The sequence below is a fragment of the Salarias fasciatus genome, chromosome 1 (assembly GCF_902148845.1).
Source record: "Salarias fasciatus chromosome 1, fSalaFa1.1, whole genome shotgun sequence".
Classification (NCBI taxonomy): Eukaryota; Metazoa; Chordata; class Actinopteri; order Blenniiformes; family Blenniidae; genus Salarias; species Salarias fasciatus.
In genome coordinates this window covers 15,155,130-15,169,381 of record NC_043745.1, presented here as the reverse complement: position 1 = coordinate 15,169,381, position 14,252 = coordinate 15,155,130, and the positions used below count along the sequence as shown (strand labels likewise).

Sequence of the window (14,252 nt, the reverse complement as noted above, 5' to 3'; positions counted from 1 at the left end):
TTCCCCTTTTTAAATTTGCATTCAGTGACTGATTGGCACTTGAGCCCATGCTGCGCTTTCTGAGAGTAGACCTGTGCACCTCTTCATTTTCATGCTTTAAAAAGATCGCCTTTCAGATTATCTTCCAACTTCAGGTAACTGTAGACTTTTAGTCTATTATTATGACATCATGGCGACAGGAGTGAAGTTGCCAGCTAACTACTGCGTTTTTTTGGTGGTTCAAATTCTAATTTCAGTGGTCAGCTTGTACAGACTGGCTCTGGAAATCAGACGCTAGGTTTTTGCATGCCTCCAAAAATCAAGAACACCTCAAAAAAAAATACAAGAATTTGGAGGTGGAAATGTCCCACTTAGTGCAATGACAGCTTGACAGGAGAACCGCTGTAATTAAAGGGGACGGGGCTTATCAAGCCTCCGAATCCACACAGAATGAGACAATTTAGGTCAGCAGCAAGGAAATGCAACAAACTGAGCTGCTGCAGTGCAGCACCTTCGCAACAGTAAACTCCCGAGGACATGTCAGAGATCACAAGTACCTGCAGGCCTGAATGCACACATGCCGACATGAAACACAGCGAGCACCACGCCCCATAACTACATGTAATTATTACTTTTATCTCCTCAGGGGCTTCTTTTCTAAAATCTACTTGTCACTCTACAAAAAGTGTTTATTTTGAGCTTTGACTATGGACGATGCACATCTCATCACGCCTCAGACGTAATAGCGGGTGAAGTGGTGCAGTTGGAGGCGAGCTGCTGTGTGTTGCAGCTCCTGCAGTCTGGCTTCATCCCTTCAGAAGCACTTCCTCTGTTTTTCCTCCTAATTGACCTTTTGGTAATGTGCTGCTGAGTGCAACAATTTATCTCAGAAATAAAAACGCAGTGTCTCTGATGGCGAATCCGCTGATTGAATAGAAGACCTTTTCTGCACCTGACTTCATCAATGTATGTAATTGCTGCACACACGCTGCAGCAGTCTGTCTTATAATCACTATGGATTATAGCCTTTATAATTCAGAAACACTCCGCTGTTTTATCTTCAGTATCTGTTCAGCTGACAGCTTTTTGGTAATTGATTGATGCATTATGGGAGCTTATGACAAATGAGGTAGCTGTTTGGATGTGACTCACTGCAGGAATTGGCTGCATTTGTGGAAAGCCCCTCTAAACACAGAGTTTTCAGCATCCTCTGGTGACGAAGATCAACCAGGTGCTGCCTAAACTCAAGTCGTTTACAGTGTGTTTCTGTCCTCATTCAGGCAAATTTGCTGACAGTGCAGCAACCAAAACACGGTCTAATAAAAAATGTAAAGGCTCCTGCTTACCACTGTAAACACAACCTGCCTCGGTTTGAAGCTCGTTGCAATGAAAAAGTCTTTCTGATGCTTGCGTCTTGCACTTCATCTCGGCGAGGCTTCTCCTTGAGATGCCTCTCAAATTGGCGTCATAGCTGAGAACAACCTTTCACATACTTGAGCCATTTAACGTGTTTTTCAAAACCAGCTAAATGGATTAAATGGGCCCAAAGCTGCTTCCCAGTGTTTCCTCAACCACCGGCGTTTCTCTTCTCTTCCCTTCCCACTTTGCGCTGCGCCACTCGGCATTCATAATCTAAACTTCATGTATTTTGACATGAGGGGCTGGTGATTGAGGTGGTCGGCCAGAGAGGACGAGATGACATGCTTTAGCAGCTGTTCATATGGTGCAGAAAGTCTGATTTGAATTTCACTGCCCTTGATTGTAACCTATCCAATTACAAGACAGCTTTGCATAAGCAGGGTCTTCAGCATCACTGACATGCTAAATGTTTCCTATATAAACCTCGCTGGGCTTAGCCTGCACTTGATTGGTGGGAAGCATGTAAAACAGGGCACCCTTTAAACTAGGCTGTATTGTCTGTAAGAAAACAGGGGCGCCCGGTTGTTTTCTGGAGAGAAGACCCTTGCCCCTCTCCTAGAAAGGCGTCCCTTGTCTTTTGTGTCCTCCTTCCCTCTCCTCGGGCTCCTTCCTTCTCTCCTAATGAGCAGTCTAATCTCCCATGTGTAGTGAGTGGAGGTTTTTGTGGTCGCTGCAGAGGGAGAGCTTGTCTGGTTTTCATTATGGCTCTTGTGCAGAGAGGCAGCACAAAGGATCACGGGACTCGACGCAGTAAGCATCGGCTGGGCATGTGGTGCGGATCACTGCTAGTTATCAGAAACTTCTCCAGCAGGATTTTGCGGTGTTTGTACAGACGGAAAGCTGAAAAAGCAAATGCTTTGGTACCTTATTTTGCTTTTACTTGGAACAAAAAAAAAAAAGGTTCGATTTAAACTATACTTTGAAAAGAAATTTAAAACTCCAGTCAATGAAAACTCCAGAAATGTAATTCTTTTTTTTTCTATACCTCCAGACACCAGTGAGAAAATCCAAATTTCCATCTCTCAATCATTTTTTTTCAACAATTTAAAACACCACGTGATGTGAAATGGTGCAAAGTCACATTAGAATAAAGACACACACATCTCAAAGGCCATAATATGAGCTCAATGTTTCCATATTGGAAAGCAGTGTATAATACAGAGTTCCATCCATTTCCCAAGCTGTCTCACCAAGTGAGGGCAGCAGGGGCTGGAAATGATCCCAGCCCACTGTGGATGAGGGAATCGGTAAATCTTAGACAGGTCACCACAGGTCACACACAAACACACACACACACACGCAGTCAATAACAACACCACAATCCTGATATTAAGTTAAAGTTATGACTGAGCAGACACCTCATCTGATGCTACATATGTTTTGGGGGGTCCCCCCCCCCTTTTTTAACTGAGCCTTCTGATTGGTGTATTTTTTCAGATTTGTTATTGTTTTTTCTGAACTGGAGCACAGAGTTTCTGTGCTGTTCAGACCTGCCTGCTTGTCTTGACTGCAGACATGCCAGCCCCCATCTCCTGACTAGCAGACGACCGGTGGAAAAAACAATAAAGCTTTTCTTACAAAGTGCAATACATGCTTCAAGGTTCACCGTCTTTTACTGAAGAAGCTCCTTATTCTCAGTTAAAAGGTGTTAAGTCTTGGGTTCTTCTTATAGTCTGACATTTTATAAACTGGCTCCGTTATTGTCTTACTGTGCTAGATGAGTGGATCAATGACGCTCTAGTGTCTCTGCATGGATTGTAAAGCCACAGCAGAGCTGCAGCATGTAGCCTCACCCTGTGAAGGAAAGGGTTTTTATATTTCAAATGAAGGGCACTCATTTATTTTCTTCAGCTTGGAGTGAATTAATAGTTAATCATAAGAACGGATTATGAGGGGAGACTGTAAAACAAAGACTTCACAAGCTAAATTTAAACCTCTAAGCATCAAAGTATCTTCTGTTAGTTTAACATGAAGATTTGTAGGTCATGTGCCGTACACAGCGATAAAACAAATAAAACCAACCCGACACAGAAGCTTTTGGTATAGTCCCTTTAAGCCAAGCCGTTGTGCTTGTTTTTAGTGTATGCTCGGCGTACACAGGCCTTTCTCATTCACGTTTGGTGTATGCTCATCAAATACTGTGCGCTTTCTGCCATGCATGCTAATCCTCTGACCTTGGCAGCGTGTGGATCGCAGTTCAGGTTTAGAGGAGGGGACGGCCAGAAGGAGGGAGGGGCGGTGGGGGTCAGGCCAAACACTCGTGAGGTTTTAGACATGCTCCGATGCCCACCTAAAACCCAGCAAGGACACGCCCACTGATCCTGAAAGGGAAAAGTGCTTTGTGGCTTCCAGCAGAGGTGGCACTCACAAGTGCCTGCATAAAAAAACCATAACAGTGGCAACAATGGGACGTAATTACCGCACATCTACTCCGTCTGTTTCAGACGCCTTAATGGTTTCATCGCTTGCATGCTCCAGAGAGTGTGCAGAAAAGTTCAGTCTTTGCAGATTTCGATCAGGAACAGTTGATTTGAAGAAAATGGCAAGCGGCGAGTAATAAAGCTGCAGCTGTTGATTAAGATGGACAGAGAGGAATGTGAGGTTACAGTGTCATTAGGTGATGTTTTTCTTTTCTTTTTCATGCACCACTGTGATAAAGCAGTAGATTTGTACAAAATGAAAACATGGTTACCACACATGAACTGTTAAAATACTGTAGCACATATTTTTGATTTTTATTGACACTGTAACACAAAACACAGTTTTTACAAGAGTCTGAATGGGACTTTTTTGTGGCATTGAGGAACATTCACATGGCTTTTGTGGTGCTGGATGTAAATCTGAACAGCTCTGAAATCCTGCAATATTACATTTTACTTTTTCTTTTTTTTTTTATTACATTTTAACAAAAGATTTCAGTCACACTTTCATGTCCACAATGAAAATTTATTTACTCCCAGTTTACAATAAACGCACAAGACTCATCTTTTCCTCTGTTAGAGTGGAAGACATCTAAATCTTTCATATTTGTCTGGGATTTACTCAGGGCAGTTCGTAAAGAGTTGAAATTCACAGTATTTGCATGTGTGTGTTGGTTCACTGTCCTGTGTATAATGATGGAGCTGCAGAGTCACAAGCTCAGAACAGACTTTCGCTTTATTAGCAGGGTTGATGTGGCACTGGAGAGAGCTTTTTTTTTTTTTTGGATGTTAGAATTTAACAAAGTGGCACTTTTGGCTCTTCTGAAACGTCTTTCCATCATATTGAATTATTTCACACACTTAAAGCCACTTGGTTAGCTCCAGTTTTTCCCCTCACTAATGCATTTCATGCTGAGAATGGTAATTTCCCTTTGTGTCGCAGAGTGGGCAGTATTACAAAACGGCTGCTTTACAATCTTTAATTTTCAGCTAAATGGTCATATGATAATTTGTTCAACTGGATATACATACATTTCTATCGAGCAAGGCACTGTGAATGTACTCCTATTTCCAAAGGCACCTCGGGCTTTATATAGAGCCAGAAGTGAAACGGTTAAACGAAGCTGTCTCATGTATCTTTCATTAAAAGTCAGAACTTTCCTGATGCGGTTCCAGTATTTTAATACGCTCCATATGGTTCTTCTATTCCAACTGGTGGATGTGTGTGAAAGGAGAGACTGAGGTGTGTGTGTGTGTGTGTGTCTGTGTGTGTGTGTGTCACCACGAGGCCTGGTTGACTATACAATGAGATGCACAGCTTGAGGAGTTTATTTAACTGACTGATTGCACATAAATCTCACACTACCTGTTTTTTTTATTTAAAGACGGCCCCATGGAGTGACAGCCGTCAGCTTGTGTGTTTGAAACGTGTCTGAGGGCGAAGGCATTTGTTCATACGTTCGCTGATGCGGTCGGTCCTGTGCTCTCCCGATGGCAGCATCACTATGGGGAAGAGACGTGACGATTGATTTGCGAAAGTGAAAGCTTGCAGCCGTGTACCTGCAGGAGTGTGCGTGCGTGTGTGTACGTGTGTGTGTGCTTAAATCCATTAGCAAGGAGTGTAAACCCACATGCTTGACCACTTCCCATCCTCAGTCACTTTGTGGTGGACGAGTGGAGAACTGGAGACTCGAGCCTGCTCTTCTCTTCAAGGACCTCCACACACACACACACACACACACACACACACACACACACACACACACACACACACACACACACAGAGTAGAAGCTGGTGTTTGTTTGTGTGCTGCTGTTATGCTTTAAAGACCTTCAGCACATGCCAGTCCACAGTGAGTGCACTCGGTACACTGCAAGCAGCTCCACCGGTGCCCTCGAAAATCAGCTGGAAAAGCTTGCAGCAGAGATGCATGGAGATGTGCTTTGATGGGATTGGAGCTCCGGCAGAAACCATGTGCAGGCATGTGCTAGCCAGCTGGATTTGGATGTTTGCATGGCCGACCCAAATGGCAATCCCCCCCCCTACTCTTTAAATCCACTTGGCAGACTTCATGTCATTCATTAAGCCAATCCTTCATGGCGTGCATGTGTTTTTTTTAGACATGGCAGTGCCGGTGAATGGCCCAATCTGCAATGCTTTAACAACTGTGGGATTAAATTCGATTCAGTTCTGGGCAGTCGTGGTCGTCGGAGGGTCAGTCTGTATGACTTTTGTAGTCCTCTGATCAGATTGTGTTGATGACTGTTTATTGCAGACTGACTGCCAACTGTTGAAATATTTCACACAAAGTTTTAAGAGCAATTAAAAAAAAAAAATGGTGTACCTTTTTTTTTCCCTTCTTGCTGTAGCCTCAGGTTTATTGTTGGAGAGCTAACGATGGGGGTACATCTTAACATCATCATAAGATCGCAATCTCACCTATAACTCACCAATATACAGTCCTGAGTCCAGTTTCATGGTCCTCTGCTTCTGCTCCAAGTAAAAAATACACACACACACACACACACACACACACACACACACACACACACACACATAAATTGGGAAGCTTAAGCTTAATGATCTCTTCGAAGCTGCCAGCGATATTGTAAAGATGCAGTGTCATTCAGCTTTATCTGTGTTTTAAAACATAGCCAGTAAAAATCTGTAAAAGGACCCGTAATGGCAGCCTGAATGTGTTGTACCTTTATTGAGTTTTTGTTAAACACAAGCCTCATGTTTGGCCTCTTATTAAAAATACATTGACTTGAAGATCAGGAAAACAAAAAAAATAGCTTTGCTGTGACATTATAGATGACATGAAAAGGTACCGAAATGCAACAAGCATTTGATCAGAGAGTGCTTATATATTCTGAATAGATTCACACACACGCTGCCTGTTATGCATATAAATATCAACACCACTGATTGTCAACAAAACGTTGACTGTTTTAAGCTTTGACCCTAAAATTGACCTTTTTCACATCACTCGCTTCAGCCATGAATGCTCTCCTGAGTGAAACTACAGTATCTCTCTGTCTGTGCCGCATTAATGCTTTTCACCCTGTCACCATGCATGATCCACCCAGCAGAAGTGTTTATTCACCCAGAAGTAGACTTTCAGTAAAAACAAAATCCGCCCCCCCCCCCCAAAAAAAAAAATAATTTGTGTCTTATCTTCCTGCTAATACTGTTTTAGCACCGTTGTACTGTTAACACTGTGCGACTAACGTCCCGTCACCCACACGTGCTACGCTGCGCATTAAACCAGCGCACCCTTTCATGCTGAACTGTAAACACAGCAGGAGCGGCTTTCATTGGACACAGTATGAACCTGTTCAATGGTTAGACATGTGATGTCTTAAATTTAGTGTTATTGGCCAACACACACACACACACACACACACACACACACACACACGACAAGCTCGGGCATGACTGTTTTGAATTATGGGTGAGGAAATTATACCAACCATCTCTGCCACTCTCTGGGCTCCAGTGTCGGTGTTTGAATAACTCACTCACAGAGCGCACAGAGTCTCTCTCTCTCTCTCTCTCTCTGTGTGTGTCTCACAGAGGTTGATTTTGTAAGCTTTCAGCTGTGATAGCCCACTGCACTCCATCACTGTGGTGTGCGGAGTGTTGAGTGAGTGCGTGCCAATCCAGAGTGCATCAGGATGACACCTAAGAGCCTTTAATTACAGAGCAGAGCATCATGTCTCCGTCTGCCTGTCCTGCTCTGCTTTTAGAGGTATCCTGTGTTTTGTGTACTGACCTCATTCTTCTCACATGTGTGTTTTAGGGATCATTTTTTTGCTTCAAAGTGTGAAATAAGCATTGTTCACAATTTTAGGTTGTACGACTTGCGCACATTTCCACACACATTTTTTCGTCATTTCGTGGTTTTCATGTCATTGTCCAGGTGTGGTTTCGGCACCTGTAACAATTTGGCGCCATTATCACTGTTTTGATGTGTAATCCTCAGATATAGCAAGCACTGGACTCTCACACTGCCGAGCTTTGGTTTTTCTCTGCGAGGTCCAGCCATCTCTGAGTACGACATACACACACAATTCAAACGTGTACATGAGAGAGAGAGAGATGCCACGTAAGACTGCAGCACAGCAAACAACACAGGGCATGTGAGCCTCTGGCCTGGCTGTATTGATACCGTAGGTCTCAGTCTGAGAGTGATTTAATGCTGTCAGTTTTATTCTCAGTGGTGTTTTGTCTTTTTGATTGTCTCCAATAATGTGTTTTCTTAAAAGACCAGTTTGCATTCTTCTTGCTTCTTACGTATCTAATAATCTAGATATGACGTAAAACATTTTTTAAGAAGTAAGTATTTAAATCTAAGTATAACCGAGTCCACAGGTGTAACCAGTGATTTCTACCGCACCTGCTCCTCTGACGCACTGAGCTCTGTGTCCTCCGACTGTGCGGACAAGCAGCTTTCCTGTAACGACTTGGCTTGCATACTACGGCAGGAGAGAGCAGGGCCAATCTCAGTGGCCTGCACTCACCGGCTATGAAACAAGCCTCACGTTGCCTAAACATCAGGAGGAGCGTCGCCGAGATGACCTTGAAGTGACTTCTGTCAGCTCCGCTGGCGCTATCAACCCCATTGTCAAATCATGTCAAACAGAGAGCCTTGAAGCTGCGCTCTGCTGTGGAGGTTTGGACGGCAGAGGGCAGAGATAGTGGGGCTTTTTTTTTTTTTTTTTCAGATGAATTTGTGTCTTGCATGCAAGATAAGCCGAGCCCAATGTGAGATTAATATCGGCTGCGCTGCACTCGCCTCTCTTTTTGGATTTCTCAGCCGGGCTGCGGGTGCACCCCTTTGTCCCCGACGCCCTCTTGCCTTGTGACTTGGCTCACGCTGGATGTAGTAAATCTGGGGCATGTTTACACTCGGAGCTTTTAGGAGCGTCCTGGCGGGCGTATACCTACCAAGCAGCCGCTCAGTCACCCGCCCTTGATGTACCATTAAACCTTGAGGATTAAAAAAAAAAAAAAAAAGAAGAAGCGGGGTGGGGGGGGCGGTTGATCCTGCTCCATTTTCTCTGAAATATGACGCTTGCCAAGGTGCTGGCATGAATTGTATTTCTCAGCGACAATATGTCTGCGCCCTGGCACCCTGTGATGATATTTTAGTTACCTCAGTGGTGAGTAAGCGCACGGTGAACAGTCTGAAGTGAATGGAGGGAATCAGAGGCATGCAAATCTGAGCTGGTGTCACTGTGCTGTACCTGTTTTCATGGCACAGTCTAGATAGTTTGAAAATCATTCATCTCCTATCATAGATAAATATCTTTTGTAGTTATTCAGTACTTGATACATTTAAAAAGTGTAATTAGCGTTGAAAAAAATGCAAGGTGACCACAGTTGTAAAGCCTTGTAGTAAATATAATCAGCACTGACAAAACGTAAAGAAACGGTGTCCCGGGCAGATGAGCAGCATGAAACATGAGTTTGTTCCAGGTCAGCGTCAGCATGGCAAAAGACAAACCTCTGGAGGGTGCCGAGAGAAACTTGATCTGCAGAACAAGTTGAAAGGAACTGGCTGCTAAAGAGGCAACAACTTCTGTGAAATGTTGCCCACATGACTTTGACGCCTGGATTCATTTAAATGTTACGGCTGTAAAAAAGAAAGAAAAAAGAAAAATGCTGTGAGTGATTCTGTCCCTTTTTCCAAAAATAAACTTTAATTTCATGGCGGCAGTTCGATATTACTTTCATTTTTTCTAGCTACTGAGAAGTTTGTGTTACAACTATGTGACACACACAGATATTGTTTATGACTGAATGGCATATAGGTGAAAAGTTAGGTTTTCTGATTTCTTAATTTTCTCTATCATAAGTGGTTGTCAAGAAATTTTAGGAATGACATTAACTGAAAGTGTTAAAGATACAAAATCATTTGCATATTACTTATCTCTGCACTCACATACTGTTGAAGCCAGAAGTTTACATACACTACATAAAATAACACAAACTTTTTTCTTTCTCACAGTTTAAAGGTAAGTCAAACTAAACCCCTCTTCTTTTAGGTCAGTTAGGATTCCCAAAATTATTTCTATTTCCTAAATACCACAATAATGAGAGAGATAATTTCTTATAAATTTTTTATTACTTCCTTCATAGTCAGAAGTTTGCATACACTGAGTTTACTTTAAGCAAAGTTGGAAAGCCCAGATAATGATGTCATGGCTTTGGAAGACTCTGATTGGTTAATTGACACATTCTCAGTTAACTGGAGCCATGCCTTGTTTAACATCAAAAGAAATCAGCCAAGATATCAAGAAGACAGTTGTGAAGCTCCACAGGTGTAGGTCATTCTTGGATACAATTTCTAAATGAATGAAGGTATAAAGTTCTTCTGTTCATGCTTGAAGTTGCCATGTTCATCTGCTAAAACAATTAAATGCAAATATACACACCATGGGAGTTTTTGGTGACATGTCCTGTGTTCTGATGAAACTGAAGTGAAACTGTTTGGCCATAATGACCAGTGTTACATTTCTTTACAAAATTAATGCCATTGTGAGGAAAGAACATCATGCAGAAATATAATATCAAAGCAACATCTCAAAACTTCAGCCAGAAAGTCGAAACTTGAGTGCTACTGGGCCTCCCAAGTGGACATTGACCCTTAACACACTGCCAAAATAGTTGAAAAGTGGCTTGAGGACAACAAAGTCAGTGTTTTGGAGTGTACATCACAAAGCCCTGATCTCAGACCCATGTGGAGGGTCTGTAAAGGCGCGTGTGAGCGAGGTGACCTTCAAACCTGACTGAGTTACACCAGATCTGTCAGGTGGGATGGGCCAGAATCCCAGTAAACTCTAAGAGAAACTTGTAGAATTGTCCCCAAAACGTCTGACCCAAGTTATACAGTTAAAAGGCAATGCTGCCCAATATTCAGCAAATGTATATGAACCTTTGAGTTCAAAAGAATGATAATAACAAGAAATTCTCATTATCCTCTGTCATTATTGTGGCTTTTAGCAAATACAAATAATTTTTGGGAATCCTAGCTGACCTAAAACAGAAGACGTTTAGTCTGATTTAACTGCAGACAGTGAGTAAATAAAGATTTGTCTTTTAATGAAGTGGATGTAAACTTCTGGTTTCACCTGAACATGTCGCATAGCTCTCATCAGTAGTCAAAATATTTTATACTGTTCATATGATTAAAAATCACAAATGAATAATCACGATCTCACTCTAAAAGCAGACCACTTCTGTGATCACAATGCAATTGCTCACCGAAACCCTCGGAGGTCTGATTTTTTTTTTTTTTTTTGTGCCATCTTCAGCCCCACTGCCCAACACAGAGAGAATACAGTGAATATTCAGCCAAAATTGAATCTCAAGTAATTAATTGCCTGAGGGTTCTCATGCCTCGGTGGAGGCAGAACATCCAGCTCTTTAATGTCGTTAGTGCTGCGTGCAGACCTGGTTATTCCAGCTGTAAACTATCCTAAAATGGTGCATCGTCTGAACTGTTGCTCTCCGCCGCCGTGGAGAATCGAGGCAAATGCACTCAGTTTGAATCCAAGACTGAGATTCAAAGAATCTGCGGTGCAAACTAATTCAGCCTGTTAACATCGGCAGTAAAGCGGCCGTATTGATGGTAAGTGTGATGTGATGACCGACGGCGGAGGACGAGGGCCCGGCCCGGTGACAGCCAGCTGATTAAACAGGGGGGTGATGAATGTTGGTGGAGCCCGGCTGTGAAAAGGCCTGCAGTCGCTACCGTTGTCCGTGGATCTGCGGCGCTCCGCTGTGAGCATGTCAAAACGCCCAACTGATCCACTGTATCTGAGAGGGCAAAAGAAATATCCGCCTGAAGAACCGCGACGCCTCAGATTTCAGTTTGAAATCCTCGCATCTTGAGACAGCTCTGACGTTTGTTACGGTTTGACCTTTCTTGCTCTTATCAGAAATCCATCTCGGAGCACTTGGAAAATAACATCGTCGACCTCCCCTCCCCCTCCCTTTCTGCATGTTCCTTCATAGGTCAACATCTCAATCCAATCTTCCCGGTTACCACAACTCCCACTCAGTACCCCGACCCCGGACCCACCCTCCTGCTAAGTAGCCTCGGCCTGCTCCGAGCGAAAGTTTCATGATTCTGCTCTCTCCTGCTCGTTATTCCATTGTCTGCCTCAGACATTGTCATTGTGATTTATGTCACAGGGTTTTAATATGCTGAGCAGAGGCTGTTTTTGGTTGGAGTGAGTGTCCAACACTCAGGGGAGCCATGACAATCCGGCGATGATATGTCGCCCTGTTGGGAGGAGCGATGGCACTCCCTTTGTCTGCCAACGGCGTGCTCCTCTGGGACTGAGTATACCCATCTCTGTCAGCATTTAGGGACATTTTAGCTCTTTAAATTTTCCTATAAATAAGACCATTATTGCCTTTTCATCACAGGAAAGCTTGTTTTTCCTTTCCAGAAGGACGTATGGATGAGAGGACGGTTTTGGTGCTTTTTCCTCTTCTTTCTATACCTTCCCCTGGCTTTTAATGAAGAGCCCCTCTCTTTATTGACTCCAGATGTCACAATGTTTTAAACAGAATGTGGGCTGTTGATCTGGAAAAGGCCCAAGATTTGATTTTTGGTCTAGATGGGGCTCGTGCAGCTGGCTTTTGCTCCCGTTAGGGGAAGACGATCATCTGCCAAAGTGCCTTGAGTGTCAGACGAGCCATTTGTTTGTGAGCATATTGAAAAGTTGAAGTCATGGGTTGTAAACATTTATTGCAGTTTACCGACGCTGTTTGCATTATGGTCCGGTGCACCACCTGCAGTGCTGAAATGAAACGTACCGCCAGCGTGTCTTCCTTACTGTCCGAAGCGTCTGAATTCAGCTTTCCTGACTGTACTGAGAGAGGCTGTAAACTATTCAGCTGCAGCAAATATTAGCATTTACGCCCCCAGAATCGAGCAAGTCATCTTATTTGTACAAGCAAATGGAGTCCGTGACCCCGCTGTTTTGTCTTTAGAGGGACATGGAGTGTGTTTTTTAATATGTTTGGAATGGCGGGCGAGAGATAAACATTTACAAAGATAGTCAAAAACTGCAGTCTACCAAGTATGTAAGCAAACAATGCAGAGATATTATATCCAGGGTCTCTTGGTGAACTTTGTATAGATCTGTTGTATATGAAATGATAACGTTCACCCAAGATGGTAAAAAAAAAAAAAAAAAAAAAAAAAGGGGGCGCAGAATGATCTTTTCTTTAAAAACTGAAGGCTGTGATGAACACATTTTCAAGGGCTCCTTGGCTGCAGTGTCGGTCTTTTCAGCTGTGGCAATCTGGTTTTGTTTGAAGCAATAAAAAAAAACTTAAGGTTCAGAATCTAGTCGTTTGATTTGCATCTCTTGATTTATGTCATTGTGAATGCAAACAGACAGATTGTTGCCACTGGAGCGTGCTGGGCTGAATGCGTTTGTGGTTGTACATTTATTTTAGTTTTTAATTTCTTTACATTTTTTTATTCTAATTCAGTCATTGCCTGCAGGACTTGATGTTTGTACACGGAATCACAATAGTACCTCGAAAACACAACTTGAAAGCATAAAGCTGGAACTTTGTCTTCATATACAGGTCATTATGGTGACAGCCAGGACATTTCCAGAACAAAGACTGAATTCACCAGCGTCAAGAGGCTGCCAGATATTTAACGTTAGAGTTATCTCGTGAAAAATATTCACTCATTGCAGATTGTTGTTGACAGCTCAACATCCATAAATTCAAAACAAATCCAGGTGTCCTTGTCATAGGAGCTAAATCGCTGAGCTGAAATCCAGTTGTAGCTGATCACACATTAAAGTCAAAAGGATGCATTTGTCATTATCTCTTTTTGATCACAAAAACTGACTGAAGCATCGAGCATAAACAGTCCAGATTTGTTTGTGATGCGAAGAGGAACTCTGTTAAAGGAGCAATGCGTAGATGTGCTTGGAGCTGGAGCTATTTCCAGCAGTAGGAAAGAAAAAAAAAAAGCACCACGCAGGGAAAAGGTAACTGTTTTTGACTTTTGACTAAAGAGATCTATTTGACGAGCGAGCAGGATGAAGGAGATTTAGATTAGCATTGAGGAGGGGATACTCGACACTGCTGCCAGTCCTGAGTGCAGAGAGAAAGGCAGCCGGCGCAGGGAAGTGTGGACGTGGCTTGTTGGCGTACGTGCGACATGTTCTGGTGGAGTTAACAGTAGCTGCTGGCTGCCACTGTGCCAGAGCGATAAACAGAGATGACGGTCGCCTCCAGGAGCGAGGGTTACAGGAATGACAACAAGCGCCATGAGAGTTTTCCACGTCGCGCGAATCAATTTGACAGAGACTCACAACTTTGTCATTGGCTGTAATGTGATGTCTTTCTGCTTGTTCTCTCTCCCTGCTTGATTTGTGTTTTTCTGTGAG

The 14,252-nt window shown here is 43.1% G+C and overlaps 1 protein-coding gene across 2 annotated transcripts in view; it reads left to right on the top strand.

Annotated features, from left to right (window-relative positions):
* The window catches only part of sema4bb (sema domain, immunoglobulin domain (Ig), transmembrane domain (TM) and short cytoplasmic domain, (semaphorin) 4Bb), a 65,140-nt gene that overhangs the window by 33,225 nt on the left and 17,663 nt on the right, over positions 1–14,252 (top strand). The window lies entirely within an intron of this gene.